We start from the raw sequence: 24520 nt of genomic DNA, 5'->3' as shown, positions 1-24520 counted from the left end.
TGTTTAATGAGTCTTTATTAAATTAAAATCTCCTATTATTTTAATATTGTGGAACCAGTTTTTTTAGGTTTTAGAACTTTGAAAAGTATGTAGTGCTAGACCAATACCTTCCAATGTGGTAGCCACTAATCACATATGTTTATTGAGCACCTAAAGTTGGCTAGTGTGAATTAAGGAACACTGCAAGTATGAAATATACACTGATTTCCATGACTTAGTACAAAAAAGGATGTAAAATTTCTCATTAATTTTTACATTTATTACCTAGTGAAATATTTTTGACATATTGTCATAATATATATTATTAAAATTAATTTTATTTTTTAAACTTTTAGGTATGCCTACTAGAAAATTTAACATTACATATGTGGCTTGCATTATATTTCTACTGAACACTACTGCTCTATTCATGGATCATAATGTCTAATGGTTAAAATGGTCCTGACCCTGTACATGAGTTTGCTGGTGCATCTGACCTCACCTTCACCCTGAGAATCTGCATACATTTTGACATGCAGATTTCTCTCACTACAATATTAAAAACTCTAAGAAATATATTATTTCTATAAAAAAGTTTTAATTTATATCTTGACAATTTCCACAGCATCTATATTTTAGAGAGAAAAACAAATACACTCACACACACACACACACACACACACACACACACACACACGAATGTCATACCTGTTCCTTCCTGCAGTTTCAGAGTACATTTACTTATTCAGAACGTATGTGAACATAATGGCTTTTTACTCAGTTTTCAACATTTAATGAATGTTTGCTATTATAAGCACTTACTGGCACAAGCATACCTTGTTTTATTGCACTTCACTTCATTGTGCTTTGCAGATATTGTGTTTTTTGACAAACTGAAGCTTTGTAACAACCCTGCATCTAGCCAGTCTATCAGCACCATTTTTCCAAAAGCATTTGCTCACTTTGTGTCTCTGTGTCACATTTCAGCAATTCTTGCAGTATTTCAAACTTTGTCATTATTATTGTATTTGTTATTGTAATCTATGACCAGTGATCTTTGATGTTCTTACTGTAACTGTTTAGGGGCATCATGAACCACAATCATACAAGACACAAATTTAATCCATAAATGGATTCTGACTGCTCCACTGACCAGCTCTTCCCTCGTGTCTCTCTCTCTCTCTCTCTCTCTCTCTCTCTCTCTCTCTCTTTGGGCCTCCCTGTTCTCTAAGACAACAGTGTGGAAATTAGATGAATAGATAACCCTACAATGGCTTCTAAGTGTTCAAGTGAATTGAACAGTTGCACATCTCTCACTTTAAATCAAAAGCTAGAAATGATTAAGCTTAGTGAAGATGGCAGGTCAAAAGCCAAGAAAGGCCAAAAGCCAGGCCTCTTGTGACAGTTACCCAAGTCATGAATGCAAAGGAAAAATTCTTGAAGGGAATTAAAAGTGCAACTCCAGTGAACACATGAATGATAAGAAAGCAACACAGCCTTATCTCTGATATGGAGAAAGTTGTAGTGGTCTGGATAGAAGATCAAACCAGCCTAAACGTTCCCTTAAGCCAAAGCCTAACCCAGAGCAAAGCCCTAATTCTCTTCAATTCTATGGAGAGTTGTGAGGAAGCTGAATAAGAAGTTTAAAAAGCAATGTGAGCAGCAAGTGCCGATGTAGAAGCTGCAGCAAGTTTTCCAGAAGATCCAACACAGACAGTTAATGAAAGTGGCTACACTAAGTGGATTTTCAATGTATAGGAAATAGCCTTCTACTGGGAAAAGGTGCTGTCTAGGACTTTCACAGCTAGACAGAAGTCAATGCCTGGTTTCAAAACCAGGCTAATGCCCCTAACTTTAAGTGGAAGCCAATGCACATTGACCATTCTGAAATTCCTAGAGCCCTTAAGAGTCATGCTAAATCTACTCTGCCCATGCTCTATAAATGGAAGAACAAAGCCTAAATGGCAGCACATCTGTTTACAAGATGGTTTGCTGAATATTTTAAGCCCACTGTTGAGACCTACTTCTCAGATAAAAAAAGATTCCTTTCACAATATTACTGCTCATTGACAATGCACATGGTCTCCCAAGCACTCTGGTGGAGACGTATGATGAGGTTAATGTTATTTTCATGCCTGCTAAAACAATATCCATTGTGCAGTCTATGGATCAAGAAGTCATTTTAACTTACAAGTCTTTTTAATATTGTTTTTTAATGTTTGTTTATTTGAGAAAGAGAGAGAGAGAGAGAGAGCAAGTGAGCATGCACAAGTGGTGGAGGGGCAGAGAGAGAAAGAGAGAATCTCAAGCAGGCCCAATGTGGGGCTCAACCTCACAGACTATGAGATCATGACCTGAGCTGAAATCAAGAATCAGACGCTTGACTGATTGAGTCACCCAGGCGCCCCTCAACTTACAAGTCTTATTGTTTAAGAAGTACATTTTATAAGGCTATAGTTTCTACAGATAGTGATTCATCTGATGGATTTGGGAAAAGTAAATTTAAAACCTTTTGGAAAGAATTCACTATTCTAGATGCCATTAATAACATTTATGATTCATGGAAAGGAGTCAAAATATCAACATTAATAGGACTTCAGAAGTTGATTCCAGCCCACATGGATGACTTTGAAGGGTTTGAGGCTTCAGTGGAGGAAGTTACTGCAGATGTGGTGGAAATAGCAAGAGAACTAGAATTAGAAGTGGAGCCTGAAGATGTGACTGAGTTGCTACATTCTCATGATAAAACTTGAACAGATGATGAGTTGCCTTCTTATAGATGAGCAAAAGACAATGGCTTCTTGAGATGGGATTGAGATAGAATAGGGACAGGACCCAGGGCCCCTCTTAAAACCCTAATGTGATACAACTATACCATAAAAAGAAAACTCCCTAAAAGAAAACTCATGAGTCTGTGTCTCTTGAGTAATACATCTTACAGGAATGCAGAAAACACAACCTCACCTTAAAAGGAGTCAGCCACCCAAAAGAAATAGTGAAATCCAGACCAAACCAGTCAGCACCAGGATGGACTCCCAACACTGGCATTAGAGTATGCACAGTGACTACCAGGAGTATACTCAAGTTACAAGTCGCTCATTTAAATGCTAAAAATCATACCCATTGGTGGAGGTTTAACATGCTAATAATACGTGCAATATACAGAAAAGCATGATCTTTAAGTGTGCAAGTGCCAAGAGATAGCCCACCTCTACATGCCTAACTTCACACTTTCCTCCCCCTAAGCCTTTTAAAAACTCACTCCAACCTCTTCAGGGAGTCAGCCTGAGGACCATTTCCTCTGCGCTGTTTCCCTTATGCTCAAGCATAAACCCCAAGAAAACTCCCCTTTGGCTCTTGTCAAATTTCATTGATTTACTGATTAGAGACCCCCAAGGTGCCAGGTTGGTAACATAATCTATTCCTGGTGAAGATGCTGTGAAGACTGTTGAAATGACAACAAAAAATTTAGAATACTGCATGAACTTAGTTGATAAAGCAGTTGCAGGGTTGAGGGGCTTGACTCCCATTTTGAAAGAAGTTCTACTGTGGGTAAAATGTCATCAAACAGCATCAAATCCTAAAGAGAAATTGTTCATGGAAGGGAGAGTCAATCAATGTGGCAAACTTCATTATTTTAAGAATATGCCACAGCCATCCCCACCTTCAGCAACCACCACCCTGATCAATCGGCAGCCATCAACATTGAGGCAAGACCCTCCACCAGCAAAAACATTATGATTTGCTGAAAGCTCAGATGATAGCAATTTTTAGCAACAGAATATTTTTAAATTGAGGTCCGAACATTTTTATTTAGACATAATGCTATTGCACACTTAATAGACTACAGTATAGTATAAATACAACTTTTATATGCACTGAAAAACAAACAAACAAAAAAATCATTTGACTTGCTTCATTAAGATATTTCCTCAACCGTGGTGGTCTTGAGCCAAACCCGATATATCTCCAAGGCATGCCTCTATTAATTCATCGATCCCCAAAACTGTAAGACAAGCACTGTTACTAGTCTCATTTTATAGAGAGGGAAATGGAGGCATTAAGAGGTTAGGTAATTTGCCCATAGTCTCGTGGCTAAGAACGAAATGAACCTGGGATTCAAAACCAGGCAGTCTGCCTCCAGAGCCTTCACTTCTACCATTGTGCAACTCTCTTGGTCGATGACAGTTTTTCCCTTTCTAAAATGAAAAACAGAGTGATTTAAATTAAGAGGTGGTGATTATGACGTGTGTTGTTTCTGTAATAGCCTGGAGAATTTGGATACTTCAACTTTTTTACTACCCTGTAAATAAAAATCTCTCCTTTGGCATTATCCTCTGGATCTGCTTCAGGGTCAGCAGGACTAGTACACACGTTCCGCTGACATCATAAGATCTAATGGCTCACCAGAATTTGCATTGCTACATGCCTTCTAAACAAAGCCAGCTGATGCTATTTAGGTCTCTTTTTTAAAACCTCTTTTTTTTTTTTTTTTTTTTTTTAATTTAACAAAACACATCTTGCTGAGAACCTAGATGCCAATTTCATGTGTATTAAAAATATCAGAATTCCCTTCAAGGATTATAATGGGAATGCTGGCAGACCCTTCCCTGCATCAGGTTTGGGTGGGTGGTACTACTGTATATATCTGTTGTCATGGCATATTTGTGCAATAAAATTAAAATCTTGGTCAGGAATCAGATAGAAGCTTGATATTTTTGATTCACTCTTCTCTGTTATTGCTTATCATCCTAGAAGATATATTTTTTTGGCATCTTCAAAACAAGGAATCTGGTTCCTATTTCTTTAGGCTATATAAATACACCCTGTTTATAATAAAATGATAGACAAATATACTTAAAGTTGGAAAACATGACCACAGAAAACATTTTTTCCTCTTTACTAAACACCCTGATATACTTTTATTATTGCTAAACTTTTGCCCATGGCCAAAAGAACATTCTTCACATTTTAACATACTCAGAGATTTCTTTCATGTGGTCTGAATATATCCTATTGTAGACATTATTGTGGTTATAAAAACATCAAAGCACACATTCTACATAGAGTGCTATATGTTATAATACTTCTGATGATATAACCATAATTTTCTTTTTTTACAATTTCAAGTATTTCAATGTTTTACCTTACAAAACAATGACGTTTTAAGACAATAAAGTGGAGAGGAGAGTCAGGAAGATACGGATTTGAGTCTAGACATTACTATTTACTAGCTATGTAACTGAACAAGCTTCTAACCACCCTGACCCTCAGATTCCTTAACTTAATAGAGGACAACAATATCTATTTCCCAGGGTGGCTGTGAGATATATGGAAGTAACAAAAATGAAAAACCTCATATATGGGACAGTCAGTAAATAATGCCTCCCATGCCTCATGTCTTTTCTCTTCAAGTTCAGGTTCTTTTCTTTTCTTTTCTTTTCTTTTCTTTTCTTTTCTTTTCTTTTCTCTTTTCTTTTCTTTCTTTCTTCTTTCTCTCTCTCTCTCTCTCTCTCTCTCTCTCTCTCTCTCTTAGAGACAGAGAGAGGAGGAGGAGGAGGAGCAGAGGGAAAGGAAGAGAGAGAGTTCCAAGCAGGCTCTTCACTGTGAGCACAGACATGAGGCTTAATCACATGACCATGAGATCATGACCTGAGTCAAAATCAAGAGTCGGATGCTTAACCAACTGAGGCACCCAGGCGCCCCTCAGCAAATTCAATTTAAGGCAATTTATATGTGAATGAATATTTATTTATAATTTTTAAAACTACATATGACTCACACTAAGAAACATTCTTCCTATTTTTTTAAAAACAAATTTGTTCTTCATAGAGATTGAAAATTTTTATATTTCCTCCTCCTTTTATATCTTTTGACTAATTTCATATTTTTGGAAGGTATTAGTAGTGCCATGGCTTTCAGGTAACAGGTTCCTAGTGGATAGAAAAACTAATTCTAAATATTAAATTATAACATTCATGCATCAATTAGTATTTCTTCTACTCTTGGGTTTCTTGTGGATGATTCTCTCTTAATTGCTATGATTAGATCATAATTTAGCAAATTAGATTTACGATGTAAATTGTAGATGGATCTCTGATTGTAGCAGACACTCTTGGTGCCTGGCATCTCACTCCCTGGGCTACTTTTAATTTTAGCCATAATTTCAGATTTCTGCACAGTGTCCCACCTAAAACAAATATTTCACCTCTGCTTTCTGCCTGCCAAGCCAAGAAGCCACTAGAGTCTCCTTGCCCTGTGCATCTGCTAGACCTAGAGGTCTATAGGAGCTATCAACACCTGCCCTCAGGAAATCTTTAACCAATGGGGGACAGGAACCATATGATAAATGGCCTCACCTCTATCCTTCTCAAGGATGGAATACATTTTGTACCCTCCTCAGCAATACTGATAAATTAAGCCCATGTCTACAGCAGCCATGTACCCAATCTGCTCTTTTACTGGTGTTTCCTCCTTTCCTACTAGCTATCTCTGCTCCCTCACTCCTACTTCCTTTCATCACTTCCCAAATAAACTACTGACACTCAGATCCTTACCTTGGGTTCTGCTTTCAAAGGAACCTAATCTAAGACTCCGACTTTGCAGAACCATTAAAGTTCTTAATGGTTCTTTTCTCCCTCCACGATAAAGCCCAAACTCTTTGGCAAGATGATCAAAGAAGATGCTTCAGGATCTAACCTATGCTTAATCTCCCACTGGCTGTTGCACATGCTTCCTATACTAGCAACATTCAGCAACTTGCCATTCTACACATTCTGTGTGTAGATCATGTGTTCTTACATGCCACTGTATCTTTGTAGATGCTTTTTTGGCTGAGAAGACTCCTCCCTTACTTACCTTCATCCTCAGTTCACTAGGACCACCCCCACCAATGGTCCAATCAGGTATTTCCATGCGCACACATACTTCCATCATACTTACCATTCTGTTATACCATAATTGTAGCTTCTGATCTAGGAAATGGTAACAATTGGTGGGCAAATATCACCAATATATCACCAAATATCACCTCAATTCCTGAACACTGTCAGTGAGAAAGGAATTCACTTTGAGGGAAAAGAGAATTAAGTGGAACAAACTTGGGCATTGGTGATAAACTGTGTTGGAAATGAGAAAGCATTGGTTGGTTGCCCTGTGGCTCTGGATGGGATAGAATCCAATTTGTGGACTGGTGGAAAATTGGATTTTCACCTGACTCATTCATTCATCCATTCATTCAGTCAGTCATTTTTAAATGCTGATTTATTTTGAGAGAGAGAGAGAGAGAGAGAGAGAGAGAGAGAGAATCCCAAGCAGGCTCTGTGTTGTCAAGTGCATAGTCTGATGCCAGACTAGATCTTACTAACTGAAATCATGACCTGAGCTGAAAGCATGAATCGGACACTTAACTGACTGAGCCACCCAGGTACCCCCTGACCCAGTATTTTAAATTAATGACAAAGTTCTGGGAAAAGAAAAGCTATAATAAAGACTGGGTTAAATAAAAGTTGTACCACTGGATATTTTGAAAAAAAATCTTGACACAATAGTGGAGTAAGATGGAGTAGGAGATAACCAGGTGAGGTGTGTGTGTGTATGTGTGTGTACAAAATCAGTCAGCCAGTTTCATACGTTGGTAGCAGTTGGTCAGGGCCATTTATCACAATGACATGCAATAAAGCTGCCATATTTATCAAATAAAAATAGTTTGAATTTCAGATAAACATCAATTTTTAAAGTATAAATATATCCCATATACTGCATGGGACATACTTATACTAAAAATGTATACATTCATCTGAAATGTACATTTAACTGAACATCTTGTACTTTATCTGGTGACCCTATCTGGGAGCCTGGAAATCATGGGAATATTCATGTAGGTAAGAGACTCACAGCTCTAAGTCTCCAGTCTCTTACTTGTAGCCTTTGAGATAAAGGGTCGCAGGGAGGGTATAGTTAAAGCAATCTAGCTTGTGGACTAGAATGAAGAACAATCACTTCCAGGTGTTTTATTAGACCCTATTATAATACCCAAACTGGCCTGGGAATTAAGTCTGTGCTTACGCCTCCCTTTTACTGGACTACGAATCTTTAAGAGCAGGTATGTTGTATTCACTTCAGATTACAACCATCAGGTAGAGTGTTGGCACATAGTAGATATTACTATATGCATATACAAATAAAGTATTTACATATTTAGTATATTATGTTTATTAATATTTATATAAATTCTATGTAAAATATTACTTTGGGTAAGTTATCTATTTATTAGAATTATTTATTAGCACTTAGTGTCACGATTCAGATTTTTCTAAGTATTTAGCCTCCATTTTAGCTCCTATATCAAAACATATATATTTGGTTTGATATTATATCAATATAATATATATAATATATATTAATAATATATAATATATATTTTTATATGTATAATAATATATTAATTCTTTTATTTTAAGAATTAAAAGGTACTCATTTTAAAACAAATTCTATATTTTTTTCCTTTTTATTCTTCCAATATGATTAAGTGTTTAAAAAATACTGATTTGGCTCTCTGTCTGGATACTCTCTGTCATGGAAAAAAATCACATGCATGTCTTACTCTTTTCATGCCATAGATACATGCTACTGACTTGGGAATCGTCTTCTTTTTTAACATTCCACATAGTTGTCTTAAAAATGCACAGGAATTAGGGGAATCCGGGGGGCTCAGCCAGTTAAGCGTCCAACTCTTGGTTTCAGCTCAGTGCTGACAGTGTGGAGCCTGCATGGGATTCTGTCTCTCTCTCTCTCTCTGCCCCTCCCCCACTCGTGCTATCTCTGTGTCTCTCTCAAAATAAATGAATAAATTTTAAAAAAACAAAACAAATAAAAAAAACACAAGAGCTATTTTCCAGACAATTAGCCAATATTAGAATAATAAAGTCATAAGTGAGAGGTAAAAGACCAGAACAGCCAACAAAATAAAGGGAAGAACATAGTTGGAGTACTAATACTACCTTACTTCAAGACTTAGTATAAAGCTACAGTAATCAAGGCAGTGGTACTGGTGGGGGAAACAAAAGACAAATAGATCAGTGGAATAGAATGAAGAGCCTAGAAATGGACCCACAAATAGGCAATTGGTTTCTGACAATGGAGCAAAGATGATACAATGGAGCAAAGACAGTCTTTTCAAGAAATGGTGTTGGAACAACTGGACATCTGCATGTAAAAAATGGAATCTTTACACAGACCCTACCCCCTTCACAAAAACTAGATCACAGACCTAAGTATAAAATGCAAAACTATTAAATTCCTAGAATATAAAGGAAAAAATGCAGATGCCCTTGGATATGGCAATCACCTTTTAGATACAATACCAAAGCCGTGATCCATGAAGAAAATAATTGATAAGCTGGACTCATTTAAATTAAAAGCTTCTGCTCTGTCATAGACAATGCCAAGAGAATGAGAAGACAAACCACAGACTGGGAGAAAATATTTGCAAAAGGAACATCTGATAAAGGACTCATCCAAAATATATGACAAACTCTTAAAACTCAACAATAAAAAAACAACTCAATTTTTAAAATGGGCCAAAGACCTTGACACTTCACCAAAGAATATATACAAATGGGAAATCAGCATATGAAAAAATGCTCTACACCAGATATCACCAGGGAAATGCCAATTAAAACAATGAGATGCCATTAGATACCTATTAAAGTGGCCAATATCTGGAACACCGACAACACCAAATGCTAATGAGGATGTGGAGCAACAGGAACTCTCAATCACTGCTGGTGGGAATGCAAAATGGTACAGCTACTTTGAATTATAAGTTGGTGGTTTCTTACAAATCTAAATGTACTCTCCCTCTATGATCCAGCAATTGCATTCCTTGGTATTTACCCAAAAGAGCTGAAGACTTAGATCTACACAAAAATAGGCACATGGAAGTTTATAGCACCTTTATTCAGAATCACTCAGACTTGGAAGGAACCAAGATGTCCTTCAGCAGGTGAATCAATAAAAATGGTGGGTACATCACACAGAGGAATACTATTCAAGCACTAAAAAGAAATGAACTGTCACTCCATTAAAAGACATGGAGGAACCTAAAAGACATATTACTAAGTGAAAGAAGCCAATCTGAACGGCTAATACTGTATGATTCCAACAATATGACATTCTGGAAAAGGCAAGACTGTAGAGACAGTAAAAAGATCAGTGGTTACCAGAGGTTGGTTGGGGGAGGGATGAATAGGTGGAACACAGGGGATTTTTAGGGCAGAGAAAATACTCTGTGTGATAACCTAATGATGGATTATATCTATGTCATCATACATTTGTCAGAATACATAGAATGTACAACATGAGTGAACTCTAAGTAAGTTATAGACTTTAAGTGATAATGATATGTCAGTGTGGGCTCATCAATGGTAACAAATGTACCAATCTGGTGGGGGTGTGTGGAAATCTCTACTTTCCTCTCAATTTTACTATGCATCTGAAACTGCTCTCAAAAAAATAAAGTCTTGATAAAAAGAAAGCTACAAACATGACAGATGGAAACATGTAACAACCAACTTAATGAGTTAATTCATGAAAGAATAGAGGTATTACTTCATAACTTTCCCATTGTCGTGAATAAAGACATTATACAAATGTACCAGTCTTTTAAATTGTTTTTATGGGGGAACAATATCAGATTTTGTAAGGTTTTCTTTTTTTTTTTTTTTTTAATTTTTTTTTCAACGTTTTTTATTTATTTTTGGGACAGAGAGAGACAGAGCATGAACGGGGGAGGGGCAGAGAGAGAGGGAGACACAGAATCGGAAACAGGCTCCAGGCTCTGAGCCATCAGCCCAGAGCCTGACGCGGGGCTCGAACTCACGGACCGCGAGATCGTGACCTGGCTGAAGTCGGACGCTTAACCGACTGCGCCACCCAGGCGCCCCGAGATTTTGTAAGGTTTTCATGAACAACTCTGGTATTTTCAAAACTGGGCTGGGGTTTTGGAGAATAGGCTTTTGTTTTCAGATCAGTCACAGATATCACTTCACCTCTCAGTTCAGTTTTTCTTTGTTCTAGAAATGAGTAAGGCACATAATTTAACAAGTCACAATGAACACAGAGATGAGTTAAAAACCAGAGTTCAGGGAAACAAATGCATGAACCGAGGAAAGATAGGGCATTATAACTTTTACTTTCTTTATACTTTATAAGTACCACATTCTCATAAAGATAGTTCTTACTGAAAAATAAGAATAAGCTAAAATGACTTAGTCATATAATATTTAAACTTTATTGAACTGGTCTGTCATTAAATATTTGATTGATTGTGATTGCATCAGTTGAGTAAAATTTAAGTCACAAAAGAAAACAAGAGAGAATATTCCTTAGCAATAGGATTACACCCCTTGTTCCTCAAGAAATTCAACATGTTTGAGGCAGACATGATTTTTAAAATTTTATTAGAATCTGAAAAAAAAACCTCTTGAAATAATTTCCCCCAATTTGATCGATTTAGATTTGAGCATGCTCCCTATTAAAATCTGATTCTTCTGTTAACAGAACTTGGGGTATTGCATCAGTTAAATCTTAAGAGTGAATCCTGAAATCAAAGTTAGAATAATATTTCAGATCCATCATTAGTGCTTCAAATAACAAAAGCTGACATTTTGTGCTCATTTGCAGTCAGCAGGAATTTGGCAGGAAGATATCAAGTGGAGGATTTCAGAAATTCTTCACAGAACTGATGGGATGTCTATATGGGACTCTCTCTGGTGAAGAGCAAACTTTTGTAATCAGTGTGAATAGCAAGATTAAAGCCAATATGTGCCCCATCAAACCGCTTTTTTGCACCTAGAAAAATGACAGTTATCCAGGATCATCCGCTATACCACTAAGTGAGCAAAATACCTATAGTATCCATGTGGGTTTTAACATTTTATTTTTCACACCTGGTTTTCTGTGTTGGATACCTTAGCAAGCGGGCAGCTCACTTCCGACTACATAAAACCTCTTTCCTATACTTGATATCTCCTTTATAAAATGGACAGACTTGATGAGAGTATGGCATTAAAATCCGTTTTCTTATAATTATCTTTGCATATGAAAACTAATACAAAATAAATAAAACAAAATGTTATTTTAAACATTTTTATTTAAAAACAGAAAAGTACCTACCACACATATACTCTATTTTAAAAAATAAAAGTGCCTACTATAGACCAAGCTTTTTTTCTAGGTTCCTGGGGTATAGCAGTCAGAACACAGGGCATCTGTTCTTACCTAGCTTAGGTGCTATTGGGGAGATATGTAACAGAAACAAAAAGCACACGAACCATGAGCTAAGTAGTGAAAAGTGCCATGAAGAAAGATAATAAGGAGTAAGGGGAGGAGGAGATGGTAAAGAATGAGGAGATAATGGACACCATGGCCTCTTTGATAAAATATCATGTGAGGGAGTGAGCCTTAAGGCTCTGGGAAGAAACAGCATGACACACAGACAGAATAGTTACATGCAAAGGTCCTGTGGCACAAATGGACTTGGACTGTTTGAAAAATTGCAAACATGGCCAGAGTGGGGCAAGATGCCATGCAGAAAGGTAGAAGATCGGGTCAGAGAGGTGGTGGATGGTCAGATCAGAGAGGGATTTGAAAGCTGTGATACGGACTTTGGATTTTACCAGGGTCAGATGGAAACAACTGAAGTGTTCAGCAAAGATATAACGTGATCTGACTTGTGATTTCAAAAAATTACTCTGTCTATTGTATGTATTGTATTCTGTACTGTAAGGAGCACAGATCATGAAGGGACAAGTATAGAAGCTAGGAGGCATAAGCCAGAGCATCAGACTGTGGCTTAGACTGAGGTGGGGAATGAGAGAAAAGAGGAGTCAAGAATTGAAGGTTTCTGGTATGAGTAACTGGTGGAATATAACTGTGTTACGCTGAGATGGGGACGGCTGGAGAACAAATTTAGGAAGAGCAATCAAAACTTGGGTTTCAGGTATCTTAAATTTGAACTGCCCATGAGACCTTCATGAGGTGAGGCCAAGCTGGGAGCTGACGTATGAGTCTGTTAATCGGAAGAACTGCTAAGCCCGGAAATGCTCATTTGAGAGGAGTCAGTCTATGGAAGGTATTTAAAGACCCGGCCCAGGCGAGTGCACCTAAGGAGTGAGTATAGATAAAAAACACAAGAGTACTAAGGTTTGAGCCTTGAACTATCCAATATTCAGAGGCTGGAGAGATAAAAAGAAAATAGATCAGGGGACCAAAAAAGAGTGGTCAGTGAAGTAGCTGGGGAACCAAGGTAGAAAAAAGTCGTGGAGTCCAACTGAAGGAAACATTTCAAGAAGTAGGAATGAGCTGTATCAGATATGATTGAGGCCAAAAACAAGTAAACAGAAAGCCACTGGATTTGGCAGCTTTGTGATCACTGGTCACCAACAGTGATTTGTCATGAATGGTAGGTGGGCAGTGGTGTGTCTGTAAAAAATGAAGTGGAGCATTCTCCAATTTCCACGGTGTAAACACTCCCACCATTGCCGATTTTAAATTGCCAACATGACATCACCGAATATGAAACTGGAAGATGTTATGCACAATTGGCTTTTGCAAGCAGGAGAAAACCAGGCTGACATACCACTTTAGGTGTGCATACAAAAGTTAAAAATAGAATTATGTTAAAAATATGCATGCAACGATGTAAAAATAGCTTATTAGTTTTAAGGTGTAAGAAAAGGTGTGTAATGTCTGGGGATAAAATTTATGTCCCTGGGGCTGGTTTAATAGGATTAATACTTGTTAGAGCACTTTTCTAACTAGCATCCCTAAAATGTCCTTAGATATTTTCAAGGTTTCAAGAGACAAAAAAGAAATTAATCTCTAGCTTTATCCTTAAACATATATAACTTCATATGTATTTATTTACTGATATCTGTGCAACATTCTCAGATTGTTAGTCCCTTTTCTTGTCTTGGGTGGTCAATGCTGAGAACCAAAGTCTGCAACTAATGCACTTATGCATGAAAATTTCCAACTTGTACCATCATTTGTAATTTTGTTTACAGATGGCATGTGTTATTTATGGAAAATAATACATAATAAAAATAAGCAAAATAGAATATAATTGTACATATAATACAAAGTGTTATAACCTACAATATATAAAGAACTTCTAGGAATCAATAAAAGATAAACGGCCAATAGAAAGCCTGGCATACTAATAGGAATTTCATAGAGAAAGAAGCTCAAGTGGCCTAACACATATGAAAAGATGCCTAATCTAATTAATAATAAGAGAAATGCAAATTAGAATAATAATGTGATATAGTTTCACGTTTATCAGATTGGTAAATTTTTTTTAATGGGACAATATAAGTTGTCAAGAATGTAGAACAAGAAAAACTTTGCTGGAGGTATTAAATTGATATAACCACATTAAAAAGCCAATTGGCATTAATCATTAAGTTGAACATGCACAAGCCTCACAATCTAGCATTTCCTATTTCCAAAAGAAATGCCTGCACATGTAAATCACAAAATACATATAAATGTATACATATTTTATATACATTACATATACATTTATATATGTATATGTAATGTATATAAAATATGTATACATTTATATGTATATATATTAACATAATGAACCAGCAGTAGAATAGAAAAGAATGATGGAATGTTACTAGCAGTGAAGATAACCAAGCTATTGCTACATATATGCATCAACTTAGATAAATCTCAAAAATGTAATATTAAGTGAAAGAAATAAGTCCTTGACAAATACACATAGTATCATTCATCCCATATAAAGTTTTTTTAAAATAAACAAACAATGCATTACCCATTGGTGGCTAAAAGAAATGGAAGGGGTTGATAAACACAAAATTCAGGATTATGGTTACTTTTGGGTGATGGAGGGAGGAGATGAGATTAAGGAGGAGTATACAGAAGGCTTCTAATTTATTAACCATGTTCAAAGTCTTAACCTTGATGGGAGATATATGAATGACCATTTTATGATTTTTACAGTATAACATGCTTTATATGTTGTTTTATGTGCATGCTGTTTTTCACAGCGCAGTATTCATGTGTATGTACCAGAAAGGAACAACTGAGGAAGAAGATCATGTGTATGTACCAGAAAGGAACAACTGAGGAAGAAGAAATAGTCGACAGTCTCAGGTAAGAGTCTTTATCAGTAATCTAGATAATGGGATAGATCTGGGCTACACTGGTAGGAGTGGGAATGGAAGGAAAGAAAAAAATCCAGAAGGCAATACAATATACAGAGTAATCAAACCTGCTGGCTTCTGGTCAATGGAATAAGAGAAGGGAGGCGATCTAAGACATGTCCACACCGTGGAGCCCAGTTGCTGTTGGAAGACAGCAGCACTGGAGAGGAAATTACTTAAAGCACACAGAAGTGGAATGGACCTCATTAAGGAGTGAGGTCAGAGGCAGAAAATAATATTTAATAGTCATCTAGTTATTATGATAATTGACTACACAGGAGTGGACACATTCTCTCAGGAAAAGAATGTGAAATAACAGCATAGGCCTTGAAGAATTTCCTTAACAGGGGAGAGGGAGGAAGCTAAATAAAGGAAGTCTTGTCCTCCTCCAATTTATTCTTCACATCGATGCCAGAATAATATTTCTAAGCCACAAATTGATCATGTCACCTCCACTGGCCAAAACCCTTTATTGCTTCAGGCTGATTTCCAAGCGCGATAGCCTGCTCTTTTTGTTGTCATCATATATCCAGCCAGTGTTCCATCTCCTGTGACTATCACTGAGCCAGCCTCATGTCAGCCTCACTGAAAGACCTGTGGCCTTCTCCCGCTGCTGCACAATCTTGTAATTACTTTCTCTACTGCCTGGGTAAAACCTATCAAAGTAGACCCAGTATCCCCTCCTCTTAGAAGCCTTCCCTTACTTTTCTAAGTTGATCAGAGACCATCTCTCTTTGCAGAAAGCTTCCCATGGCTCTATGATGCATTAACCATACTCTTTTGTAATTGTTTTGTTTTTTGTCTCCTACTTACAGACTGGGCTTTCACTCCTGTAAGTGCATTTTTTTCCTATATTTGCACCACATGGGCCTTTAAAGAGTGTTTGCTAAATAGATTAGGGGATGATCAGATAGGTAACAAATAAATTAGCCACAGAAGGAGTCAGAAGAAATATATCAGGAGAGATTTTGGAAGAGGAGAGAATGGTTAATATCATCTTACACCTACGTTACAAGCTATGGGGAATGGGAAAGGAGAAAAACACTTGCTGTAACAATAAGGCAGTCAATGGGGACCTCTCAGAGTTAAGGCTTAGCAGGTGGTTGGACTAGAAGCCACAGAAAGGCTCAGACAGCATGGTCTGGGCACTGACAGTTAAGTGAAACACAGAGCCCTTGGGTGTGATTAATTTGAGAAATCTAGTGACCATGAGGAGTAACAGTGACATTGAGGTCAAGCAAAGATTTCTAGAGGAGTGCATGCACACGCGCATGTACACACACGCACACACACACACACACACACACACACACACACACACACACACACACTCACGCCAGGGGAGAGGCAGTGATGGAAGTTTCACTCAGGAGCAACTAAACAAAAAAGGATTCCCGGGGAATGGAAAGTAGGCTTGGGTCAATGGCACCAGTAGGCAAGTATTCTACAGAAAGAATGGGATTCTGATCATAAAAAGAAATTTAAGGTTGAACGGAGAGGAAGAGGATGAAGCCCTGTGAAAGCAGCAGGTGGGACTATCCCCAGGATGGTGAGGGTCTGGTTGGAAACATCTGCCTTAGGAAATGTGTATGAGGGTGAACAGGGTAGGAGGCAGAGATTTAACTGAGTGAGGGTCCGGGAAAGGCAGTGTGGACTTACAGTCCCCTGAGTGTTGCCACCATGTTATTGTACCTCTAGGGCTGGAAAGCAAGCAACAACTAGTACTCACCACTAACAAGGGTAAACCTCCCAACCTTCCATTCGCTTTCCTTTTCAAAGCATCCAAAGCCCCTGTGTTACTCCTGTGTCTCCGAAACCTGGCTTGTTGAGAGTCCTCAGCACTTAACCCAGACACCTTCCTTTGTTTAAATGTTTAGACTCTTCTTGGCTCACATCCCTTGATATAAACAGTAACACGTCTGCCCCCTCCCTGCAGATACACACCAAACGTCATACACTGCTTATTCTGTTCCTGTAACATTCATGGCTTCAAATCTGAAATTCGCTTTTTATTTTTTTTTACATGCATTCATGTTTCTTAGTTTTTGTGTCTAGATGTTGAACTAGGTGAAGGTTGGGCTCTAACTTGTAATTTTGATGGCAGCTATAAAATATTGTCTATGAATAGTTTAAAACACTCTGCCCTCAGTTCTCCACCCTGTGCCTTTACAGTTTTATAATATCTTCTTGAGATCTCAATAACTTGTTTTTTGGAACAGGAATGGATAGTTGTGTCTCACATGGCTCAAAACACACTCTTCTCCTCTGATGTCTATATAATCTGTGTTTTGTAGCATAGTAGTTAATTGCTGACATCAGACTGGCTATGTTTGAATGCTGATCTATCACTTCCCAGTTGTATGAATTTAGGCATGACACTCTCTCAGCCTCAGTTTCCAGATCTATAAGGTGAAGGCAAGAATAGTAGTAGCTCATGAAGCTACTGAAAATGGTAAGTGAGAACAGTGCTGGCACAGAAGGGGATTCGACACACGGTTGTTAGCAGAACAATTACGATGCTGTCATGATTTAAAAGGCAAGACTGCCTCTTCCTCATCTCTTGATCTGGTGGAATAATTGGTCACATGGTGCAAAGCCAAGACACTCAATTTCTGATATGCTTAAAAAATCTAGAAGATAATGTGTGATATTTAAGAGTTTCTTTGACCCTGAAAATCACGTGAACTGTCACATTCGAGGTATTCAGGATTCAGCGTTACCAAATTGAGGATGCAGAGGCTTCTTTTCAAACACAGTTATAAGAACACATAGAAGGTATGAGCTGAATGACCACCGCCTGGTTTGATGTCATTTTTTTAGCGGTTGCCAAAGAAATGAAAGCTCTGTAATTTAGGGTGAGTGGGCTGGGAAAGAATAAGCAAACTAAAAATTCTTAGTTGATTTCAGGGAATGAAGCTGGTCCCCTGGAACCAGTTCTCTCTAATATTAAGTGACTCTCAGTTGCCGCTCCAGAAATCGTGACAATGTCTTTGACTTTGGTTTCTGTAAAAAGGCTGGGACTTATTAAACCCACCACAGTCCCAGATTTCAGGACCATATTAGGCATTCATGAGAGCCTTGCCCCACAGAACGTGATCTAAGGGCTGCCAAAGTGAATGGCCACGCTGCTGCATCTCAGGATATCATTATTGGATTACTTCTATCTATAGATTATTTTAAAAGGTTATTTAAGCAAACTGTAATTTTAAGCCTATTTATGTGCCTGGCATTGAAAAGCAGTAAAAACTTGAGTCACCATCAAACTTTCTAGAGAGAGCACAACATTTACAAAAGTATCAACAGAAAGTAACCATTAAAGTACATGCAGAGATTAGAGATCCTGAAATCTAGAGAACTGAATATTGATAGGCTTTATAATTAAACTATAGCACAAAAACATGAATTCATCATGATATATAGATATTATTAAAGCAACTGGCCAGATGATTTTTAAAAATAAGAAAAAGTCCATCATCCAGTGTCATGGAACACAACTTCCTGGTTGAAATTTCTCTTACCTACCCATCATTTTTAACACAAAGCTCATCATTACAGAATAATTTAGAGTTCTCAGGGCATTCTTCCCTATGAAGAAATCTAACATTTTCGTCCTACTCTGAATAGGTCTTTGATTTAGTATTACTATTGTTGCACTTAAAAATAACGTAACCACTTCCTACTGTTAGAAGATTCTGAGGCAGATTTTGCTAAAGGTACACGGTAAATGTCAACTAACTGCCTGTTTATCTTGGAAAACTCATTTTTAGGCAACTATCAATGAATCATCAAATATTCATGGACGACTACTCTGTGTCAAGCCCAATGCTGGGCATTGGCAGTTACAGACATAACAAGACAGGCCTGGTTCCTGCTTCCATAGCATTTGTAGTCTGTGGAGGAGGGTGTGTGAACTGGGAGTCTTACCCAAGTTGAGTAAAGACCACCGTGGGAGCATGGAAAAGGGGGATTAACCCATTACACCTGTCATGAGAAGCACTTAAAAACCCATTTCACTGGATTAGCGAATAGTTCTCTTCCATACATTACACATACATATTTCAAAGCTGTAAAATTTTCACGCGCTTCCCTCCTCCCCAAAATGATTGGAGACAGCTCATACTTCACTTAGCCAATTCGGCTTATGTATCTGACACAATAAACTTTAAACAAGACAAGCAACCCCAATCTTTGTTACTAAATGTAAACGCTACAGTATTTTCGGCTGACAAAAAAGAGCAGCGAGTCGTTCCAGAAGGGGTAGATCTCTGCACCTTCTCCCGGCCACTGGCACTTGATGACTGCCACAGCAATAAATATTTTTTCTCCACCACACGACAAGCCTTTAATTGACAATCTGATAAATGCTACCAACAAAAAAGCTATCGGCTCTCTCCTCCCGTGTTCTATCATCAATTATCTTACTATTCAGAATATCCATCAAATATTCAGCTCACTGTGCAATACGAAGCCGTGATGTGCGCCATTGTGAGGTAGCATATGTTCAGCGGCAAATGCTCAGTGACCTAGGAAGTGCATCTTCCTCTCATACCACATGCCTTGGACAATCTTAACAGAAGTTCTGAAGTGGCAACCAAAACACACTTCCTTCTCGACAGATGATGCATCCTGTCATTTTTTTTTTTTTTTTTTTAGAAAAGCGATTTAATCATTTCAACGAAATGTTCTTTGAAACAAAATTAAATTTTGTACTTCACACCTGATTCTATGCTTCTTTCACTTACTAGTGCTGGGGATGACAGGATACAGGGAAAGTACATCAAAAGCTGAACTCCGGTTCTGTATGAGAAGTATTTCAAAAATATATTTCTAAAGGTAAATATAAAATCATTTCTCCTTCCCGGCCTCCAGCCTTTTTCCGTCTCTCAAATGGTTCAGAAGGGAGTCCGGGACGTGATGATCTGATCTTCTAGTTTCCTTCAGGACTATTTTTTACGTGGAATAGATAATTTAGGAAAAATTTACTTAATGGTCTTATAGAAAGAAGATTGGACTTCACCACATCAGTTTGAAAAGCTAAAACTTGAGGGGAGCTCTAGGAATCATGGGAATACTGAAGTTGGTACTTACAAACCTGTCTCCCATTTGCAAAGAAGATTGGGTTGAAATTACCCGGATAGGACAAGGCAAATTAAAGAGGCAAGGTGACAAAACTAGAACAAAGACTAGTCTCAGGAATCTGAAACTCTGAGTTCAGATCTGGCCTCAGCAGCCACCTCTGGCCTAGGATGGCTCCTGCCCTTTCAGCTGCCAGGTCAGAAAAATGAGACCATCTCTCAAGGCTTTATATAAAGTGAAATGGAATATTTAGAGAAAAAAAGGACAGGTGGACTCAAATACTATATTGGCAACAAAACCACCGAGCGAGACTCGAAAGGTACTGCTATAGCTCAGGACTTAAGAATTCAGGCGTTGGCATCAACAAATATGAGTTCACACTTCGCCTGTGCCACCTCAAACCATTTCTTTAGTTCACCTGCCCGCACCTCGCTTTCCTGTCAGAGGGGTTTAATAACATTCACAGCGTGAGGTTGCTACTAAGACCGACCAAGGTTGTGTATGAAAAACCATTCTGGTATATCATAAGCAAACTCACTCTCGGTGAGTTTTTAAAAAAGATTTTAAAACTTCAATCTCATAATCTCATATTCAGTTCAGACTCAGGCCTGGGGTGGACCGTGTGTAAGCAGGAACAGAGCGTGATGTGCATTTTCACCTTTTGTATGTTTATTTCGTCTTCTCCTACTTTCCATTCCCGAACCCAGACTCCAGAACCCAGCCTCTTCCAGAGCATTTCTCTTCCCAGCTCCACTGCAGAGACAGTGCCAGTTCTGCTCAGGTGAGGTGCCATCTGCAGGTGTGCAGAGGCCTTCACGCAGCCTCGCCCCGGCTGAGGCTGAGAAGCATCAGACCAGCTTCTCTTTTCAGCCATGTTGCTTATAAGGCCTGGGCCCTTCGAGCTCCCAGGGCTGCCTGAGAGCAGTGGAGAACAGAGATGGGGAATCACGTGTCCTCTCTGGAGCACTCTCACCCTGGTCTCCTGAAGCACCTTGACTTTGACAATTCCTATGGGAGTCTCACCTACAGAAATCTCTACACCAGGAGTAGACACCTCCAGTCCTCAGGATATATTAACCATGTTTCTGGCTTCTGTAAACTTGATCCTTTGACACTGTCCCACATGTATATGCCAGACATAACTTGCTCTGGACAACCGGATAATATGCCTGAGTCACCTCACCTTGGCCTATCTCCCTCACTCCTACCCCGCCATCAACCACCCCTCCCTCCCGCTTCTCTGAGAGGCGTGCTGTTCAAATACAAACCAACTGATTCAGAGTCCATACCTCCCAACCTCCCTCTTTATTGGGCTCCCACACTCTGGGCAACTATACACCTGTCCTTACTGCCCCTAAGCCAGGTGCCAGACAACTAGGAACAGCCCCTAAGCACCAGAACTGATAGAATTATTCAAACCAGTCCACCTAGCCCTGATTGCCTCACCTCTTCCTTCCTGTGGAAACCATAATAAAGGCTCTTTCCCATACTTTCCCCTCTCCCCCGTTGGGCCCTGTAATTGACCCTAGTGCTTCTCCCTGGTGCTTCCTGATGTGTCCCTTGAGGTGGAACATACGCCCTCCTCTCGGGAACTGTGAGTAACAAACTAATGTTTCAGTGGCAATTGTCTCCTGAGCTGTTGATCTTATTATACCTCAGATTTGTATTAATGCACTATATTTTAAAGCACAGGAAATGGGTGCCAAATATCCTTTTATTCTTCTCCCTGTTGGGGGTTCTGGGTCCACACGTCTGTCCTACTCTCAGTATATTTGGCTCTGGAGTGACCGAGGGGGTCTGAAACTCAGAAAGCAGTTCACCAGGGAATGTGGTGCCAGGCTCTCTCTCTTAAAGGTTGCCCCCAGTCTTTAACAGTGACCCCTTTCACTTAGCCCCGGGTTGGAGAAACATGACCCACTCATTTCCATGGAAAGGTGATATAAATATAAATGGTACTCCCCACGAGGCCAACAAGTCTTTCAGACTCTGCTGGAAGAGAAGTGGGTATTAGATAGTGGGGTGGAGATAGTATTCTCACCAGGTACTTCTGAAAAATTCCTGTGAGGCAAGCTGCCTGCTGGAAGCTCCTTAAACTTAATTTTACTCGTATTTGAAGAAACCCTATTATGTGATAAGCACTCACTTTCGTAGTCATAGGTGATACAGCAATGTGGCAGATATTTGGGGCTGATTACCAAGAAAACATCCTTAGCCCCCTGTCCTTTGTGATCTTCCACTGACAATGAAAAACTGAAGTAGTTGGTATCTCCAGGCTGGCACCCAAGGGTACCTGTGTACCTTATTTCCAGCTAAGATGACAGAAGATGACTGAATGGGTAGAGTTTCATTAGCTTAGCCTTTGGTGTATAACACATATTCTTAAGAATTGATGACTTAAGACAAAAATAACCACTTATTTAGTCTTAACTGTGCTGTCTGAGCTAGGCTCCGATCAGTGTCTTATCTCTGCTCCAGGTGGTTCTGGCTGTGCTCACTTAACGTGTTTGCAGGCAGCTGGCTTGCCTAGAGCTGGAGGGTCATAGATCTCACTCTCACATCTGGTTGGTCCTCAGCTGGAATGGCTGGGTAGAAGGTGCCTGGCTGAGCTTCTTTTTCTGTCCTTGAGTTTGTTCATTCTCCAGGGCTTCCCTATCAGAAGGCCACTCACCCTCAAGTTGACTAGCCTGGGCTTCCTTAGCTGGTGTTTCAGGGAGGCGAGAGAGCAAAAGTGGCAGCTGCAAAGCCTCCTAAGGTCCAGATCCTAAGTTCTGGATCTGGAACTGGCACTTCTACCAAAGTCTTTGGTCTAAGCAGCCCATGTTCAATGAGTCGGGGGAAGGACTACCCAGGGATTCATGGAGCTTTGACTCCCTGGTGGCCATTTCTAACAATCTACCAAAGTCATCATCTGGCCTCAGTGATTCATGTCCTTCTTATGCAGGTATACACCCGCTCCTCCTCAGACTTCCAATGTCTCATCCAATCAGCGATCTATCACAATTCTGAAATTTAGTCATGCACATGTTATCAGTTACCACTACTCTAGAAGTAGGGAATATACCTTAATTAAGGCCCAGGTTTTTTGTTTTTGTTTCTTATTTAAAAATGAATGGCTCCATAACTCAGTATATCATTTATCTATTGCTTCATAATAAGCCACTCCAAACTTGTTGACCTAAGCCAACAATAATTTATTATTTATTGTTTTTCACAGTTCTATCCCTTGAAAATCTGAGTGCTTCTCTGGTCTTTCCTGAGCTCACCATGCAGCTCATGTGAGAGCAAGGCTGGCTTAGAGGGTCCAAGCTTTCTTCACTCACACATCTAACAGTTGGTGCTGGCTGTTGGCTGAGGCCCTCAGAGCTCTGTGAGGCATCTCATCCTTACGTAGGTTTTATTGGATTTTTTACAGCATGATTTTCTAAGGGTCTCAAGGATTAGAGCAAGAAGCTAAAAGGTCTCTTAAGCCCTATGCTCTAGAACTCCTATAACGTCACTTCTGCCACCATTCTCTTGGTGAAAGCAAATCACAAGTCCAAAGAAAGAGACTCTCACCTCCTTATGGAAAGAGTGACCATGTCACACTCAAAAGGGCATGGGAAAGCACAGTGTGACTCACTGAGGGCCATTATCATAATGATTTACATGCCTTCCTTCTTTCCTTTTCTTCTTGTATGGAGTGCAAACCCAGTTCTAGAAGAGAAGAACTATCTTGCAAACATGAAGATAAATACTATATACTAAGGATGATGACTTGGGTTCTTCATGACTTTCTGGAGTAGCTTCACCAATCTTGACTTACTACTACTGGATTTCTTGTTTTGTTTAAAAATAAACCCACGTCGGGGCACCCAGGTTGCTTATTCGGTTAAGCTTCTGACTCTTGATTTCCGCTCAGGTTGTGATCTCGCAGTTATATGAGATAGAGCCCTGTGTTGGGCTCTGCGCTGACAGAGCAGAGCCTGCTTGGGATTCTCTCTCTCTTCCTAGCTTTCTGCCCCTCCCCCACTCACTCTTGTTTACATTCTCTCCCTCTCTTTCAAAAATAAATAAATAAATAAATATTAATAAAAATAAGCCCATGTCTAGTTAAGTCACTATGATGAGGTATTCTTTTTTGCTATATGCATACGTTCAGATAGGAATAATTTGGGAGCAAGAAAAGTTCCTCCCCCCAAGGAGTATATATGGGTGTGAATGTACTTAACCGTATTTATTCTATTTTT

This window comes from Puma concolor, chromosome C1 (genome assembly GCF_028749965.1).
Source record: "Puma concolor isolate L17-30 chromosome C1, mPumCon1.1.hap2, whole genome shotgun sequence".
NCBI lineage: Eukaryota > Metazoa > Chordata > Mammalia > Carnivora > Felidae > Puma > Puma concolor.
This window is presented reverse-complemented; position numbering follows the sequence as displayed.